This window comes from Anser anser, assembly GCF_964211835.1.
Source record: "Anser anser genome assembly, chromosome: 12".
Lineage (NCBI taxonomy): Eukaryota > Metazoa > Chordata > Aves > Anseriformes > Anatidae > Anser > Anser anser.
Window position 1 is genome coordinate 12,942,393 of NC_139733.1, and position 14,178 is coordinate 12,956,570.

General features: G+C 45.6%; 1 long non-coding RNA gene across 3 annotated transcripts; it reads left to right on the forward strand.

The window, feature by feature from the left end:
- The first annotated feature begins 3,235 nt into the window (after nucleotides 1–3,235).
- Nucleotides 3,236–9,263, forward strand: LOC310880172. 3 transcript variants are annotated; one of them, XR_014571505.1, is made up of 6 exons: nucleotides 3,236–3,591; nucleotides 4,695–4,808; nucleotides 5,339–5,529; nucleotides 6,074–6,230; nucleotides 8,568–8,686; nucleotides 8,772–9,263. It is a non-coding gene; the product is annotated as an uncharacterized lncRNA (long non-coding RNA). The 3 variants fall into 3 exon arrangements; XR_014571507.1 differs by lacking the exon at nucleotides 3,236–3,591 and adding an exon at nucleotides 3,783–3,906; XR_014571506.1 differs by lacking the exons at nucleotides 8,568–8,686; nucleotides 8,772–9,263 and adding an exon at nucleotides 7,168–8,256.
- Nucleotides 9,264–14,178: the final 4,915 nt, after the last annotated feature.

The following is a 14,178-nucleotide window of genomic DNA, read 5'->3' on the forward strand; positions in this document are numbered from 1 at the left end:
GAACTGGAACAAGGTTTAAATTTCCTACAATTTGCAGCCCCCTCTGCCCTCATCTGCAACACACCACGCTTCATGCAGCAGCTTTCTCCTTTGTATGACACTTGATACACAATGCACTTACAGGTGGGATTAGCCTGTCCTGAACCATGAGATGGGCTCGAGGAATCCCCTGGTGGCAACATCATAGACGTAACAGCTGAAATTCTGGTTGTGGCTGAGATTCAGTGCTGTCCGAACAGAGGATGGAGAGTCTTTCTTTGTAGGAGTTACCCAAAATGAAGTACGAATCCAAATGCCCCCAGCATCTCAACCCTCAAAGAAATTGTGGTGTCTATTCTAAGGCATGTGTGTTAGCTCTTCTGTCCTCACCCTGTGAAGAAAAACCTTTCATGTTCTCCATTTTTTCCTGCATTTCAAGTTAGAGATCTCTTCCCTCTTGACTGCCAGTTGGCAATGATATTTTGATCTTTCCAAATAACCAGCTCAACAGTTCCACTACAGAAACCACCACGTGGCCAAAGGGATTTCTGCATGCATATGAGAGTCTGCACCTGCGTGTGTTGGGGAGAGATGGAATATGTAGGAGATTTAAATGCCTATCTCTATTTTTCATTTAAATTAGTGGGTATTAGGCATATAATCCAACATATTGCTTTTAAAATCTCAGCAGTAGCCTGCTGAATGCTTTGCTGTAGAAGTTACTAAAGAAATGTAAAATATCTTTTTTTTTGTAATAACTGCAGTCAAACTAGATTTAAAGCAATGCCCTCTTTGTTGTTTTATGTTCTATTTTGCCATTTGTTGAGAGATTTTAAACATATTTAAACTCCAAAACCCCATTGAGAAGTGCAATTTGGTGCACAGAGGCAAAAGCAATTCCACATTTGTGCTTTTCAGCTGATGCAGACAGAGGGAAGCTATTTCTCCAGACTGGCTGTTGTTGCTTTTGAACACTACGTTAGGGTCTGCATTTCAGACCCTGCCTGTTCCCTGGGGCCTTTGGCTTGAGAAGAGGGGAGGATGGCGTTTGGACACCAGTGTGTTTGATTGCCAGATGATTTCTGCAGCCTTATAAGCACACTCCACACCTTATTGTTGCACCATTCAACATTGTCCAGGGGCTGGAGGAAGAGAAGATAGGGAGGTGTCTTTAAAGGATACTAAAGTTAATAAATTAATGACTTGAATTTTGAAAGAGGCTTTCATTGAGAAAACACACAGTGTCTGCTCATGAATTTACAAACTCTGGGCTTGACTCATACCCAGGAAGACAGGATATCTCTCTACAAGGGTTTTGTCATCACTGTAACTGTACACAATCTGTACATGTGTATACCACAGCAAGGCCTTGAATGAACTGCACTTGCTTCTACCTGGCACAGAAAGCAGAAACCCCTTAGAAATGAGTGATGATACCACACTGCAGGCAATGATACAGAGGATGGGATACAAATAAGGATCTGGATATTCTCATTTATCTGTCTGTATGCCTAACCATCTACTGGATTGTCTGTGTAATCACTCCTTGTGGATGCTTTGATATAAGCTGAGTGGTGGTGTCACCTGGAAATTGTCAGAGCTGGGAGAGTGCTTGGCAGGTTGTATTCTGAGCAAGGAGATACTTTCAGAAAATGCAAAGCAGGCTTCTTATTTTGGTCCTCTGTTCCTGACCAGAAATGTTGAGGGTCATTTCATAACCTGGATGACCTTCATCATTAGTATATGCAGAAATTGGTAAGAGGCCTGAGCAGGAGTCAGGCAGAGAGACACAGGTCTCTTGAACAGCCATTGTGGATGTGGACTCATCCTTTCCAAGCACTGACAGAACAGTCCAGGACATGGTTCATAGACTGGGAATCATGAGTTGATGGTATTTCTACAGGAGATTTATCAGGACTCATTTTATTGTAAAGTTAAGTTTGTTCCTGCCCGTCTAAAATGAATGAAACTACTGGTAGTGGCTCTGAAATACCACCTAACGGTGATACCAGAAAAAAAGAAAAAAAATCAGTTTTCCTCTTGCATATCTTTGAATAGGAAAGATGAGGATGGTGGCGCTTTCTTTTCCCACACTTTATGTGGGAACATATATGCTGTTCCCCATCCCCAACTTCTTCTTCATTCGCTCTAGACAGGAGTAGCCCCTTTCCATTGAGAGATGGGAAATATTTTTGAATATATTTTTGAATATATTTTTGAATATCAAAACGCTTTCTCACTTAGCTCTGTCTTGATTGCTCAGATCCCTTGGAAAAAGAGACATTATTCTAATGGAAGTATGATCATATTTATCCTATAGAGTGGAAGTCAGTACAACCCAAGGACTCTGATGCAAGGGTGATGTGACAACTCTTGCATAAGCCATTGCTTGCAATGAGCAGAGCTGACCATGTCTGTTAAAGGAGGTGGCACTCCTTGGACAACCCAATATTATATAGAAGATAAATATCTTAAAGACCTCAGATCTAAAGTGATTAGGACTGGGTATGTGGGAGTCATTAATGCCTCAACACTTCAAGTTGCTTCAAGCTTCCAAGAATCTAAAACAGGGAACACATGCAAATGGCTCCATATTTGCCCATGTCTTGGATTTCCCCTGAAAAGAATAAACCCTGTGGTATGTTATTCCTAAGCCAACTTTTACCCCACCATTTACCCTAATTCCTCCTCCTCTGCTGTTGCCTACAGTGCTGCAATGACATTCTGAGGTCACAGGATGCAGCAAATCCAGCTCAGTCCTTATGGCTTTGAACTGGTCCCTGTCAGTTCCTCTCAGCACAGATGGGTTTTACAGGGTTGGGGGAAAATACATCTTAAAATCACTGGAATCTGAAGGCAGCGTTTTTTGTCTATCTGCAATCAAGTCCAGGGATATTAATTTGCTGCTCTGCATATGCTTGGTTCATTGAGACAAAAGTAAAGGCATCCTATACCTGAACAGTGAAAGCCATCCCGCTGGAATACTGATTAAAAAGAAACAGGGTTGATAAGCGTGGATGAAAAGGAGGTGAGTCTATGAGCTGGACCACTGATCAGGGAATCAAGACTCCAGGGTTTTATTTCTGCCACTAACTCTTCCTGCAGCTTGGAGAAAGTTTGCAAACCTGTCAGTGCCTCCATCTCCAAAATGAGATCTTCTCCAGAGTTGTGGTGTGGTGTTGCTTTTCTTTTTTCTTTAATGAGAATTAATTAATGTCTAAAAAGCACTTTGGGATCCCCGAATGAAAGGAGCAAAACAAATGCAAAGTATTCCATTGTTTTATTATCTCCCCTATAGACAGGGATGAAGGCACCTTGCCACTCACATAATTACTTCCCTGCAGCTGCAGCCTCTTAAGAAGCTAATGTATGCTTCATCTCCACATCTTGGTACGGAGAAAGACCCAGACCCTCCCACCCATCACTCGTCCCATCCCCCCATCCTTCCCCTCCCTTGCTCTCTGTTGCATTAATAGCAGAGATGGCATTAAAGTAACTTTATCTCCTTGGTGCACACATACACAAACTCAATGGCGGGTAGTGTTATGAGGCTTATTGCCGAGTGCGTAATGACTGCTTCTTTTTTGGATGAATGAATTCAGTGGATGACAGGTATGTAATTCATGGCTTTGTAAAAAGCTTTGAGAGGAAGTGTATGAAATGTACTATATAAATGTCAATACACTGCACACTTTAAAGCCTGTGGGTTGAGTCATAGGGAGGGTAGATTTAAGGGGGGGATCATAAATAGCAGAAGAACAGCTGGTTTCTCTGGGTAATGATGACTGAAGATCCGAGCAGTAGCTGCTTAAACACATCCACTCTGTGGAGGTACTTACACCGTCCTCTCTGACGGAGTGCCTGAGCACCTCGCGGCCTGCGTTGGATCCACCTCCAGACAGGGAGGAGAACATCTCAGCTGGGAGGGTGGGTGTCCGCCTGGTGCCTGCGTGGGAGGGAAAGCTTGGGGAGAGGGGGATCCTGGCCCCCTGAGCACCCCGAGCCCTCAGCATCATCCCCAGACACAATGCCTGGGGAGGTGCCTCCTGGGCTGAGCGCCGGTGTGATCCTGCACCCTGCGCTGGTCCCCAGCTGTATGCCCAACACTGTGAGATGTACCCTTCTTCCCAGCACAGATAGGGCCCAGTCCTCAAGGGGTGGGGACACTGGCCTCCACCATGGGGACAGCAAATGGGGACTGGCTTGCACGTGGTGGAGCTGTGCTCATTTTCCCCAAGTGGAATGGGCACCTTGGAAATTTGAGTCTGGTGGGTCAGCCTTTGGTGAACATGAAGGAATGCCTTCAGGTGCTGAGGTCTAATAAAATGTTCACGTTTCTGAGGCTGTGAGCTTTCTGCAGCAGCCAGCTCTGCCATTAATTGTTTCCCTGTGGTGTTTTTATTATATATATGGAGTTAGACCTAATGGAATTAGGTACAAGAGTCTTTGGGACTCTAAATTCCCTTGCCTGCCATAGAAAACTCCAGCCCCAATATTTAACACCAATTAACATCTTAACGTGGCTAATACTTGCAAAGCATTTTTTTTCGGGTGGGGGACACATGGTGAACAAGCTCTGTTTTGTACAGAAACAGGGCTGAGGTATTTAAGAAAGCTAATAGGAAGGGCAACAAGTCACCATACCTTAGCCAATTCTGCAAAAATACAAAGTATTTCACGTTAGCACATTCCTTTTACTACCTCTCTCCCTGCAGGCTAAGCTATTTACACTGGCATGGAAGCAGAGCCCACGGGAGAGAGATTGCCCAGCCTTTCTCCAGATGCCGTGTGAGGAAAGCCATGCAAACCCTCCAGCTTTGCCCATCCAGGTGTGTCTGTCCACTTGGCTATAATCTGGAGAGAGGATTCCTCGTCAGGGTGGTTTAACGAGCACATTGCCACCTCTGGGCCATACTTCATGCAGAGCAGGGCACAGCACACACCAGCCCTCACCAAGACCCTGGGTGCTGTAACCCTGCTGTGGTGCTGCCCCTGCCCATAGCTTCCTGCAAAGGGATCGTGGTCTGCGTGCCCCCAGCAAATGTCTGCCTTTAAACCTGGAGAAATAGTGCCCCGGGTTTTATGAACAACTCCACAAAGCAGCAAAAGGGAAATGGGGAGGGAGATTTATTTAGTTTCTCGAGGAACCGGGTGTGTTAAATGTTGTGACTTTTTAAGGCTCGCTGCAACAGTGGCCATAAACAATGTATAGTTGTAGAAACCAACTAAACAAAAGTCTCTAAATCCCAGCCAGAGGAGTGAGAGCTCAGGACTTTTTATTGGCAAGTGCTTCTCTTTTCTGCAATGCAAAGGGTGAAAAACTCAACTTGTTCTGCTGAAATCTCTGCTCTTCTTGCAGGACAGCATGGCCTCAAGTGAGTAGGAGAGGCAGCAGGGTGCTTTCTGGTGGTGCAGACACAGAGTCTGCTGCTTCAGGTGAGCCTCATGAAATCCCACTTGCAGGGGAAAGTTCTGCAAAACAGGAGCTGGGGCTTGGAGAGACTGCAGCTGGCAGCCATGGGAATATTTAGACCTCTGTCTTCCGTCAGGGTGAGTTTAGGCACTAGACTTGAGAAAGCAGAGAAAAGCTGACAATGTGTAGCATGGTGCCTTGGGGTTTGGTACTGCACACAGCTAGAGCAGCCAGAGCATGGGCTCACCGAGCACCCTGAGGACACCTTGCCTCGTTGCCACACAGGTCAAGGAGGGAGACCGAGCCACCAAAGCTGGCCGTGGCCCTGAGAAAAGCCAATCAAGACAGGCTGCATTGTGCCGTGATGCGGTGACGGAGCACAGGGAGCAGGCTGGGGACAGCTGCCAGCAGCCGGGGTTAAAGGCAGCATGCATGTGCCACCTCCTCCCCGCAGTCCTTACCCTGGCAGACCACAGCAGCTTATTACTGCTATCCATCTCTGTCATTAGCCCAAGTGACAGAGGTCAATGTATTGGATCAAAAGGCTTTCAGCATGCCAGTGACCCAAGGCGGGAGAGGGGAGAGACAAAATGGTGCTAAATGATGGAATTTTTAGGATTTTCCTCCTTTTTAATTTTTCTGGTTTTTTTTTTTTTTTTTTTTTTTTTTTTTTTGATGAAGGAAATAGTATGCTCAAAATGATTCTAGAAGCACTATTAGCATGGCAGGAGCTGCACCTCATGCCCAGAGATGTCAGCCCTGGTGTCTGTGTGCTGCACCCACCTCTAATACCCTGTCCACCCACAGCTTCGCCTCCTACAACCCCTCCTGCACACAGGTCAGTCGCCTTTCCCTCAGGGGACACCCAGCCCAATGTTTTGTTTCCTCCTGGGTTCACTTTGTGGCTTGGTGCCTTATTTACTGCTCTCTCACTCCTGCACTTAATACCAGTTATAAATTTCCTCACGGGCTTTTTCCCTACAGTACTCCTCACCTTAGTATCTGAGTGCCTCTCCAAGATTAAATTATCTTCTTACATTTGTGCGTGTCTTTAGCAAGGCTGCAGGGAGAGCTCCCAGTGTGAGATACATCCAGGGAGAGGCTGAGCACCATTTTCTTCCCCCGACTTAGAGATGCTGAGTAATGCAGGGAATCAGATTTTAAGAGGCATTGAATTTTCTACTTACCTGTACTCAGCAACCTTCTTGGCTACGAATGAATATATAATTTGGGGGGAACAAATGAGTGCAATCTTGCGCCATGAATCTTTATTCTGCCCTATTCTTTATGAATCTTTATTCTGCTTTACTTTCATTACCTTTCTTTTTTTTTCCTTTTTTTTTTTTAATACTGCTTTCTTTCTTTTCCTCTTGTCTTTTTTTTTCACTTTTTTTTTTTTGTCTTTATCTTTCTTTTCTTCTGCTGCCCTCCCAGCTTTTCATTACTGTCATCTTTTTTCCCAGCCACTGAACCCTTGATGTTGTTCTAATTGACAGACGGGGTTTAAAAGCACATTCGAAAGCGCCTGTCTTTTTAAATAGACTCCTGTCTCATCAAAAGATGTACAGCAACATTCCATTAGAGCACATCATTTGAAAATAGATTGGGCTTTTAGCAACTGCACTTGTATTTTTATAGTTAGGCTGTTCTGCTGGGATCTTCCCTCCTCCTTGCCAGCCCCCAACATCTCCCATTTTGGGGAGGCAGGGGGAAAAGGTACCTTAAAGAGGAATTAATGAATGTTTTGTTTTGTTTGGGTTTTCTCCTCTCTGCAGCTCTCAGGTGATTGTTCAGCCTGTTATTTCTTACAACCATGGTTTTGGAGAAAGTTTTGGAGTGAAAATGGGGATGGAAAATGCATACGTGCTGATGTGAGTGAGGACACAGCTGAAAAGCAGTGAAAAAATGGCTCCAGTTGCACTGCATTTTCTAGTGTTTTATGACGGGAGATTGACTTGTTTCTGGCACTTGGTGCAAGGTCTGGCAGGGATCCTGGCCACTGAAATTTGGGGAGGAGTGGAGCTGGTTTGGTCAAAGCGGTCAGTGGAGGCCAGTGGCTGACTGGGCCAGGCAAATCCCTCACAGAAGGTGGCAGAAATTCAGAGGGTGTCTTTCTCTGGAAGAAGTGCATTTGTAGAAAATATATTGAACCTCCATTCTCTCCAGCCACTAGAGAAATGGCCAGCTGTCTCTTGCAGCTCAGACATACATGTAAGATATTTATTTACTCTTCCTTCAATGGCCCAAACATCTGCCCTCCTACAGACTGTCCTTCCAGCCAACCTGCTCACAGCTCCTCAATATTTCACACAGATCTGTCAAAGGAAAACATCATTCACCTTAGGGGCTAAGCTGTCTTCTCCTTCCCAGGCTTAGGGAGGCAAGCACATTCCTGTTGTAAACCCAGCATTGATCACTAGCTGAGACTTAATCATCCCCAGTCTCTACTCCCCTCCCCAGTTTATTGTCTCTTGCTATGCCACTATTAAGTCCAAGAGAGAGACGACTGGTGCACTTTCCAACCCCCTCGAAGCAAGAGCTCAATGCTTCTTTTTTGTTTTCCATGTTCCAGTTTCATGTGTAATAGTGATAATCTCTGTCACTTTGTTGCATCCTCACAATAAACGGCTTCTCAGATTGATTAAAACCTCTCCGCTCAGCTCGGGCTGTGCATTGATTTTAGCTGCTGCTCCTTGCTTTGTGTACAGCACATCATAGAAATCAGAGATGGAAAAGACCTATTAGGGATCAACTTGTTTGAGCTTCCCCACCTCCTCTCGGTTCCCTGGGGGCTGGCAGGAGATTGTTCATTACAATGCATTTATGGCAACTTTTTCCAATCATTTTCAAATGGCCCTGGGACCTTGCCTGCCCGTCCTTCCCATGCAAAACCCAGCCACACCTAATTATAAGGCTGGCATTGGCAGGGAAGCTGGATCCCTGGTTCCTGGCCTGGTGCTCCTCTCCACTCAGCACAGAATATCTCTCTGGAGCCCTCTAAATAAAGATGTTTCCTTGGGGCTCTCTCCTCTCAAAGGAAGACACAAACAAGCCAGGCTTTGAAGTTAATGGGTGTTTCTTTTACTCTCAGGCAGGATGCCTGGGTTCATATAAAGAGCATTCCCACCCTCCCTTTCCTTTTACACTAACCTTTTGAGAGAGAGTTTTCCTGCAGAGTTGAATGAGGGGATTCAGAGGGTTCATCCTTGTTGAAGATGGGACTGTTGACATCAATCCATCCTCTGAGCCTTGATTTCTCCGGAGCAGTTCCTCTCTGGTGCTGTCTGATTGCAGGTATTTCCATTATCCAAATACTTAGAAACTCAAACCCTTTTAAGCCACTAGTTTGAAGGTTGTTCTCCTATTTTCTGTTATCCAGCCTGACCCTCAGCCACTTCAGCAGGACGGACCTCTCGGAGGAGCCAAGCAGGAATCGAGGAGGGCTGTTGCTCTGTGCTGGCCAGACCTTCTGATGCACACCCAAATCTGAGACCCCCCCCCCCGTTCATTTGTGGGGGGTACACTTTCACACACAGCGTGGCAGGATAGGAGAAGTAACTCTACAAAGAAGTGAATAATCCTCTGCTGGTTTAGTTCCCTGAGGCAGTCACGGCAGGGTTGGTTTTGTGCAGAGAGGACTGCAGTGCGTGGCAGGGAGCAGGAGGTGCAGGTGGGACACCCAGCTGCTGGCTGCTCTCTAAGCCCTGTCTGACTCCAAGGCAGGAAGAAGGGATAAGGCAGCTGGCAGACAACTTTTACACCTCCCTATTCCCCCAAGTGTTGAGCAGCTCTTGGCTTGGTCCAGGATATTTTCCATTTCTATTGCCAGTAACGCTCAGAACAATGGAGAATCATCCCCCGTTTTCTGCATCTCTTTTGAAAAAAGAGAGAGTTTCTCTGGACACATTAAATAGGCTGGATTCAGCCAGCACAATTTCCACCCAAGCTCTCATTATCTTGTGTTTCCCACCAGCTGGCTGTAAGCCTGCAAAGGCACATAGCCAAGGAGAAACCAGGCACTGGCTGTGTCCACGTCGGGGCGGGGGACAGGTGAATTCTGCAGTGAGAGCCACGTCCCAGGCTGTCCACCCCAGAGACCCACCAGAGGGAACGGTGGTCCTGCACAGCCTGGGACCCAGGTTTCCTTCCTAAAGACAGTGGAGTAACAGGGTAAGGGTGGCATCAGGCTGGCTCTGGGTGTGGATTCAGGATGTGGCTGGGGTCTGCCCTGGAGGTCGGGCCCATGGAGAGCCAGAGACAGCAATGGACATGGGATAGAGAGGGGAAAAAATTTCATCAGACCGACCAATTTGTACGTGGAGCAGCAATTCCCCAGAGAGGCAAGGGGCTGCGGCCGGGGAGATAGCAGGCAAGCATTCTCCCAAGGCTATTTATTCATCTTATTTCCAGACTAATACTCAGACCTTCATGCTTGCCATGCTTGCTGCCTTTCTCAAGTTGGCTCTAATAAAATTGGTGAGTGTGTGTGTTGAAATAGAAGAGAGGGAGAGCAGGGGGAGGGGGACAGTTGTATTCCTGGGCTTTTTTTTTGTGGGCACACTTTGTGTTTCACCTGCACCTACTGCCCTTCCTTTTGCAAAGCTTCTCTCTAAAATCCTGCCACATTGAGCTGCTCAAAGCCCTAAGCACCGTAGCCAATTCCGTCAGATGAAAACTACACCGTAATACCTGCTTCCACAAAGGTGCTAGCCCTGAATGAACGGATGAATGTACACCAGCAGAATGAATTTACCAGGGACAGCTGCTGAACCAGCCCCATTCATTTTCAAAGCCTCTTTCTAGATGACAAGAAGGGAGATTTCTGTGTGTTAGAGGAGGGACTAGAAGTGCTTTTCCCTCCTCAGCTCCCCCATGCTGGTGAGCTGCATGTGAAGGCAGAGCAGACCCGGGAGAAGTGTGGATTTGGCAGAGACTTCAGCAGCACTCCTCACCCTTTGCTCCGCTATGCCAAAATGAGAGCAAACCCTTTATCTCATTGTGCGTGGGTTTACATGTGAGCTGTGAAACCACTGCGTTCAGGTGCAGCCCATTATCTCTTAAAAAGTTGGAAGAAGCCTTGTAAAATTTCCTGAAGTCTTTCTTTCAGGCAATATCTTGTTTAAGATGCATGCTGTTGGCTGGTAACTTGTTTACTGATGATAGTTTGCGCATAGAACTGCTGATTTTGCAATTATTCTTACCATTTCAGAAGCACGGGCCCTGTTCCCCATTAAACATTTCCACCTCTGGCTACACAAGGGGTTGCCACGATGCTCAGTGCAGCGGCGGGCAGTTAAATCACCAGTCAGGAGAGAGCACTGAGCCAACCAGGGTGAAAATGGTGGAAATGAGAGAGACTTCAGGTTAGATCAGCCATTAACAAAATGGGATGGACACTTCTGGAAGGCGGTAGGAGCTGGGATAATTTTATTTTTCACTGTTCTTTCTTCTCATTAGCTACAGGCTACACCCACCTGAGAAAATTAATAACTTAGACTGCATCTGGGAGGTAGGAGACTTGGTAGCTCTGTCAGTCAGTGGTTGGCTATGTGACCTGAGGCACTCAGCCGTAACGAATCTCCCTTCTGATTCCCTATAAGAATGGAGGCAGAGGGAGGCTATAAAGCATGTTGGGATCTTCAGATGAAAAGCACTAGCAAATCAGAGCTGGACTTGCTCTCTGATAATACATCAAAAATGATTACAGTTACTTCAAAGGTTTTCTACTGGTTCACAGACAATCTTAATTTTTGTTTTCCTCCTTTTTTTTCAACATTTGTCCAAAATAACTTTCTTTTTGATAGTGCTGTTTCCTCCCAAGTAATTTTTCTAGCTTTGGTATTGTGTTTTCTTAAGTAGGTTAAAAAAAAAATAAATCCATTGATACCTACATGTGTCATTGGGGAAATTTTAGATTCACTGCACATATTCCCAACGCAAAGATATCATAGTTATTGATAGCAGTAGGGTTACTGTCTTTACTGGAAGCCTCTGATGTTACTTCTCTCCTGTTTCAGTTAAATTTCCTTAGGAAGCCTTAGGAACCCTTCTCCCTCCAGTTCCTCAAGGGCTCTGGTCTCTGTTTCCCATTTTCCTCAGTCCTTGTCCTTCCTGCTACTACAATCTCAGGGCCAAGAGACTAAGACATGCTGCGACACAAATTTTAGATATTTTAGCAGCTGAGCTACAAGATGTTCCCACCAAAGCTTTTCACACTGAGATTTCTCTTAGATTTTTCCCAATATGTGTGGATTTATATCCACATGCCCTTCCATCAGCCTCCTGTCAAAATCTGAAATCTACCCTCCAAAATCATGAGGAATGAGAACCTGGGTTTGAGCCTAGTTTCAGGCATGCAACCAAGTCCACTCTTTGACCACAGTTCTCCCTGTCAGTGGCATTTATCTTTCTGTGGTGGAAACCAAGCAAATAAATCAGCGAGGTCCCTTCCTAGGACTGAACAACATTAAACCTTTGTGTCACTATGAGATCTTTAGGTAGACTGTGATATATATGAAGTGGGAAGTCTTGCTCCAACAGATTATATAGACATAGCCTCTAGGAAACGATGTCGAAGGTCTGTATTTGATCTTCAGTAATAATTACAGACGAGGACTTTGCTCCTAGCTGGACCTAGAGCTACTTTCATGAAAATCAGTTCATTACAGTTTAGATATGAAGACCTATTGGAAGATCAAATTTTGCATATAATGCCCTAGTCTGACATTAATGTGTTTGCCATAAAGTTAAACCAAAAGGTTAAGGAAAAGCTCCCATTTATAGGTAACTGTACAGGCATAAAAATAATAATTTAGTGGGTTTGGACAGGATATTTTTTCCTTTTCATTCACTTGGCTCTAAAGCAGCTTCAGCTTAAGAAATTAAATTTGACAGGCGATTAGTCCATAATGTGGTGCAATCACTTCTGGTATTTGAAGGAAAAATTGAAAACAGACTAGGTGTTTAACTTTAAAATGTCTGCCTCAGATGTGATGGGCAGGAACTTTAGTTTTTTGGCATCAAGAATGAGGTGACTTGCAGAACAGGCTGATCTCATGCCCACAGGCAAGAATAGGGTAGGTGAGGCCAGCTGTGAATATACAGCGGTAGCCAGCATGGGTTTTCTTTTACCTACTGGGAAGTTTATTGCTGTTCCATTGTTTGCTAAGGGAACTCACATTTTTTCGGGGTAGATGACAAAGTCTAAGTCTCTTCCTTTCATTATTCTGAAGCGATTTGTTCTTCTGCCCCAAATGCTTCTTTTACAGCGCAGAATCTGAGATGGGCGCATGGGGAACTAGATTTTGAATTGTGGCTTATAAAAGTGCGTTCCCAAATTGCTCCGTTACAGCTTTGGAGTTTCCATCTGAACTCCTGTGCCTATGAATTAAAAAGGAAAGGCATGCAGGTAGCTCTGAAGTGATTTCAGACTCACTCGCTAGGTATCCTGCTGCTCTGGGGAAGGGTTGCTCCGCTGGCTGCGAAATGCCCTTCTTCTGATGCAGAATTGGCACCACAGGCTGCGGAGAGCCATACCCAGCACAACCCGGTCTCTCTTTTTCCCTCTGTCCCTGTTTTTCATGGAGAAACAACTTTTGCTCTCTGTTCTGTTTCCTGATGGCCACGATTGACAGATCACTTAACACCACAAGCATTTGTGATTGGGAAAGGCTGTGTGTGCTGAGGGAGACGGGATGTTTTCTGGCATGGGGACTGCAACTGAAATGTCCCTGCGCAGCAAGGACTGCTCACAGGACAAGGGGAAATGGAGACTCCAGAGCACCCAGCCCTCCTGCTGCACTCCAGGGCTGTTTTTAAAGGCTTCAGCCATGGACATTTGCCCTTAAGCTGGGAAGTCAGAATTCAGATGTCAGGTGAAGCTTCCCAGCAAAACCAAAGGTATAGTAATGGAAGTGGCCCAGTTGCTTTCATGAAGCATGAGTTGGCCTGTTGGGAAGACCCGCCAGAGCTTTCCACTCCAAAAGCTTTCCATGAAGCAATATGACGCTGTTTTCAATGTAAAGTCATTTCTCAGCAGTGCCCCTGGGGCAGCCCGGGTTAGGGAAGCATTAAATGATATCCAGCACAGGTGATACCCTTCGTCACATGGATGAAATCCATGAACTTGGAGAGAGCTCAATAGTAACAACGTTGCTTATCTGTTAACTGCATGGGGCTTAGGTCTTTTATCTCTTCGGATGTTCAGGCCAAGCAGAAGCTGCACTGGGTCTTCACTTCTTAGAGTTTTCTGAGTTTCTTCTCTTTCTGGCCAGAAAACACCCAGGAAGGGAGAAGAGCTTTTTGCTGTACTGGGACCAAATCCAGGTAGGAGCAGCAGGGACTATTTTATTGCTTTCAGTTGAAAAGCCTCTCTCCCTGCTCTGCTGCCTGTGCAATGGGCTCAAAGCAGCCTGCAGCTTCCATTGCCTTCCTGGAGCACTGCACTGCTGTGCAAGGAATATTCTCCATCTATAGCATTAATTCCTGACTACATAGAGAAGACACAGAGCATTTTGTGTTTGGTAGAAATTGTTAACTTAGCAACAATCTGGATATAGTTAACAGCCTGGGATAAGTCAGGGTTTTTTTTCTTCCTCTGCCAGCTTTCACTAGTAAACACTGATAACACTAAGGGTCTTTCTTATCATTTGTATTTTGACAAACCCATTTTGTGTGCTCCTCAAATGCCACTTCTGAGTTGTTAACTCATCCCAGGCAGTCGATGCAACAACAGTAGGGAAAAGATAAGCACTCTGATATTCACTGCTGAGGCAAATCCCCTCCGT